Source organism: Psammomys obesus, unplaced genomic scaffold (genome assembly GCF_907164565.1).
Source record: "Psammomys obesus unplaced genomic scaffold, mPsaObe1.curated_primary_1811, whole genome shotgun sequence".
Lineage (NCBI taxonomy): Eukaryota > Metazoa > Chordata > Mammalia > Rodentia > Muridae > Psammomys > Psammomys obesus.
Genome location: NW_026585644.1, coordinates 47,266,798 through 47,271,486, shown reverse-complemented (window position 1 = coordinate 47,271,486; position 4,689 = coordinate 47,266,798). Strand labels below are relative to the sequence as shown.

Genomic DNA, 4,689 nt, shown 5'->3' with positions numbered 1-4,689 from the left:
TAAAGATTTAAGTAAAGAAAGTTCTACAGTGTGACAAATAACAGAAAAAAAATCAGCCTGCGGGACGAAATCCCTATTTTGGCTCACAGTTTCAAAGGTTTCTGCCCATGGCTGGCTTAGACTGCTTTTTACTCTCAGGAGATGGCAAGTCCAAATATCTTAAGGCAGCAGCCTGTGGTAGAGAAGGGTGCTCAGCTCATGGTGGCTGGGAATCAGAGAGAGGGGAAAGTTGGGGGACAAGCAGAAGTGCAGAAGGACACACCACCAGTGACCCCCTCCTCAGCTGGGTCTCACCTTATCATACCTTCCCTTCTTCCCAGCAGTTCAACTAAGATATCTGAGACCCCCTCACCCAATCACTTCTCTCCAAACCAGATGGCTTTGGAGAGATATTTCAAACCCAAGCCATAAGTAACACCTGTTAAGTGAGTAATGGCTGAGGGTCAGAAACTTGGCCAACACTGGGCAAATCTGATCACTTTTAATGTCCTGTACATTTTAATCAATTCTCTTTTGAAAAGAGATTTTTCAGCAAATTTTGTCTTGGAAATTTTGTTTTGTTTGTTTCTTTAACCTCTTTTTTTTCAGCAATGAAAGCAATCTGTATGTTGGAATATTGTTTACTCACTAAAGAAACATAGTGAGGGTTTTGTGGCCCGAGAGAGGGCTTACCTAGCTAGTAAAAGCATTTCTGTGCACACCTGAGGACCTGAATTCCATCCTCAGAACCCACGTGAGTAGGAAAGAGAAGCTGACTGTCCTCAGCTGTCATCTAGGCTCTAGGCGCGTTGGGTAGCATGCATCTCTATTATCTATTTTTTTTTCACTTAAGGATTTATTTCTAGCTGTGTGCATGTGTGCCCTTGCTCTTGAGTGCTGGTATCTAAGAAGGTCAGGTAGCAGCAGGTCCTCCGGGAGCCGAGTTACAGGGGGTTGCGAGCTGCCACAGGTGGCTGCTGAGAACGGAATTCACGGTTCTCTGGCAAGAGCAGCGCCCACTTTAAAACACCGAGTCATTTCTTCAGCCCGTTCGTCTGCTCGTTTAAATAAGCAAACTTTTCATTTTATCTTTCACAGAGCTCACGTTTGTTTCCAGGCTTGGGGATGGACTTCTTATGAGGAACTAAGCTGGGCCTGAGTCAGGGAGCCGGTGTGGCTGAGCACGAGGATCAGGTGAGGTGAAGGGACTCCCTGACATGCCCTGTATGCTGGATCCCGGGCTAGGGTGGCTGAGAAGGAAGAGGCCTCCTTTGGGAGCCACCATTCCATACAGCAGGGCCTTAGGAAGGGAGAATGGAAATTTCTCAGAGACTCGACCCCCAAAGGCCGGGCGCGGGCGGGGGCGCTGCAGACGGGGGAGGGGGGGAGTGGAGAAGGCCCCTCACCCAGGGTCCCACACTGATGGTCCATCTGGTCCTGAGGGCCACCCGGAAGCAGTGCGTTGGATCCGGGCTCCGGCCCGGGAAGCGGCGGGGACCCGCGGCCTCCTCCGCGCCCGCAGGTAGCAGCCCAGCATCAGAGGCCCGGGAACCTCGGTCTGCATCCTCGGCCCTGGACGCCGTTTAAACAGCCGCGTAAGGACCTGGAAGGGCAGTAGGCGGTCGTCTGGGTTCCACTGCTGGATACTGCGCAGTGGCTACAAAGCAGCTCGGGAAAACAAGTGCTAAAGCTTCACAACCAACTGTTTTCCGCTCGCCTCGCCGGGAGACGGGAAGCGGGGAGACTACAGGGAACCTAATTCCCTCCTGTACAAATATAAAAGAACGGTAAACCTTAGCTCCAAAAGGCTCGTGCTCCAGGTGAGGCTCGAACTCACAACCTCGGCATCGCTCTGCATGTACTGCTGTATAAGTACCGCGCGCTAACCGATTGCGCCACTGGAGCTCCGCTGTGGCGTCCTCGCGAAGGCTCTATCAGGCCTGAGAAGGCGCCGGTGGAGCATGCGCAACAGCCGCCCGCGGGCCTCGCTGGGATCCCGGCCTCCCCCAGCCTCGGACCGGACTCCGGGCTACGAGTCGGCGTCTGGGAACCGGGAGGAACTCTACGGGGACCGGCTCGCTCGGCTGAGCCTGCGTGCTAAGCGGCTTCCTCAGCGGGGCTTCGCGGCGGACGCCCAGCTCCCCGCATGCGCAGACCGGCCTGGCAGGGGCGGGCCGAGCGACCCCGCGGCTGCCGTCCCCTCCGGGCAGCGAACCCGGATCCCCGACCCGCCCTTCCGATGGCGCCCGGAGCAAGCTGCAGGTGTTTCCTTTCCTTCCAGCTTGAAAGTTTTGAACGTTTAAAACCAGAGGAGCTAGAAAACTCGCAATATTTCTTTCTTCAAACAAGAAAATCCGAACACTGGACCAGGCCCAAGTTAGGACCTGTGGGCCACACGCCCTTCCTGAGTCCCCTTTCCTCGTTAGGGAACTTAAAAACACTGCGTTAGGAAAATCCAGCGGGAGGGACTGGCGAGATGGCTCCGAGGTTAAGAGTACTGCCCTTGCCCAGAACGCGGGTTGGGTTTGGCTCACAGTCCTTCTTAACTCCAGTTCCAGGGGGATCTGCCGCAAGCACAGACACACATATACACATAATTTTAAAAATAAACATCTTTAAAAAGGAAAAAAAAAAAAAAAAAGGCAAGAAGGCTACTTGAGAAGAAGGAGACAAATGGGACAGGGTGGTTAAAGGGGAATATGGTCAAAGTACCCGATATACTTTAATTAACAACGCGAAACCCGTCACTTTATACAATGAGTAAATGCTAATAAAGTGTAAAATCCTTTACTACTGAAGTGGGGTAAAAATGAATAGAATCCATGCTGTGCTTTTTGTTACATCCTTTGTATTACTATGAATTATTTTCTTGTTTCAAAAAAAAAAATTGAGATTGATTGATTGATTGATTGATTGATTGATTGATTTGCCAGGACACTAGATGCACGGGGTCGTGTGGGGTTGGTACCCTCAGCCAGCCAAGGGTGGATGGTGACAAATGTTAAACAGTAGCATGGTGGAGCAGCTCCAGAAAGCCTTGACATTTAAGCAGAAGAGGTGTTGGCGGTCAGATTGGCAGTGTGGACGTACCAGATTCTCACATGACAGGGATGGTGAAGGTGTTTTCAGAGAGCGGAAAGGCCAGCCCTATGCGCTGCTTCCTACCTGTAATACTGGCAAGACTGAAGGAACTGAAGTGAATTCCAGGCCAGAAGCACCGCTGTTCCATGCCAGCCTGAGCTACATGCAGTATGAGATCATGTTTCAAAACCGAACAAACAAACAAAGTGAGGTGGGTTCTCCCAAGGCAGAGAGGCCTGTGGGTCTCCGAGGGAGAGGCTTACCTGATCTACAGAGAGAATTCCAGGACAGTCAGGGCTACACAGAGAAACCTTGTCTCAAGAAAACAAAAACAAAACAAAACAAAACAGGAATGTTGGAATGTTACCTGACCGTAAAAGAGCCAAAGGAGTCTCCAGATGGTTTTGTAAACTTAGGAGACAAACACCGGGAAGGGATGGCCAGCACCCTACTGATCCATCAGGCCTCAAGCAGGTCACTGTGAAATTCGGAGTGGAGTGCGGCATGCCCGCATCTGGAGGGAGTATGAGTGGGGAAGGCCAGGGGAAATGGTGGCATCCACAGGTCCTTTGGAAACAGTTCCCCTCTGTAGTTGGAAGTGGGTGGGAAAGTAAATGCATGGAGGGTAGGGAATATTTTCTTCTCGATTTGGAAGGGGCACATTTCCTGGTAAATAAAAAAGTGGCGAAGCCGCTTACAATGTCTTCTCAAATTGACTAACATTTGGGCAATCTGCCCTGTGTGGTGTTTTGAATAAAAATGACCCCCATAGGCTTATGTATTTGAATGCTCAGTCCTTCAGCATTTCAGGGTTAGGACGGGTGGCCTTGTTGGAGGAAGTGTCACTGGGAGTAGGCTTGGAGGGTTCAGAGGTTCATGTCAAACCCAGAGTCTCTTTCTCTGCCTATCGATCACGATGGAACTCTCAGCCTCTGCTCCAGCACCATGTCTCCTGCCATGATGACAATGGACTAAGCCCTGAAACTGTTAGCCAGCCCCCGATTAAATGATTCATGGCGACAGAAAAGTGACTGAGACACCCTGAGTCTCAGGCAGAGGTCCCTGGTGATCCCTGTGTGAGCAGCAGAGTCGCTGCTCAGAGCCCAGCTTCCTTTTCTTCCCCCAGTCCCCCTGTGTACCTGCTGTTTCATTAGCTCAGCAGATAGTGGGGATCAGCCACTGTGTATACATGCATACAGACAGACAGTGGGGACCCTCACTGCCTCCGGGGAAAGCTGGTACCTCATAAAGGGAACACAAATAGCTCCGGTCCCAAAGAAACTAAGGCTCTCAGGGAGAAAACTAGAGGGGGTGATTTGAGATGGGAGTGGGAGAGAGGGTGCCAGGACCACAGGAGAAAACTCCTTGAGCTCTTCAGACAGCCTCCAGAGGGCAGGCGACTAGGAGTCATGCCCATAGGTCTCACCTGCCTGTATGCGTTATAAGGGCTCAAGTCTCTGGCACCAGCTGCCTTGTCTCTAAATCCAGGAATCTTGACTGGAGAGTATTTTCCCCACATAACTCTTCCCAACACACTGAAGTTAGCTTTCCAAGACATGGTCTCACCATGTAGTGAATGCAGACTGGCCATAAACTCTCCTGCCTCTGCCTTCACAGGCCCATGCCCCC

At 51.4% G+C, this 4,689-nt stretch overlaps 1 non-coding gene across 1 annotated transcript; it reads right to left on the bottom strand.

Moving 5' to 3' along the window:
- Positions 1–1,791: 1,791 nt before the first annotated feature.
- Trnai-uau (transfer RNA isoleucine (anticodon UAU)) lies at positions 1,792–1,884 on the bottom strand. The gene is given in 2 exon segments: positions 1,792–1,827; positions 1,847–1,884. It is a non-coding gene; the product is annotated as a tRNA-Ile (tRNA).
- Between the last annotated feature and the right edge of the window lie 2,805 nt (positions 1,885–4,689).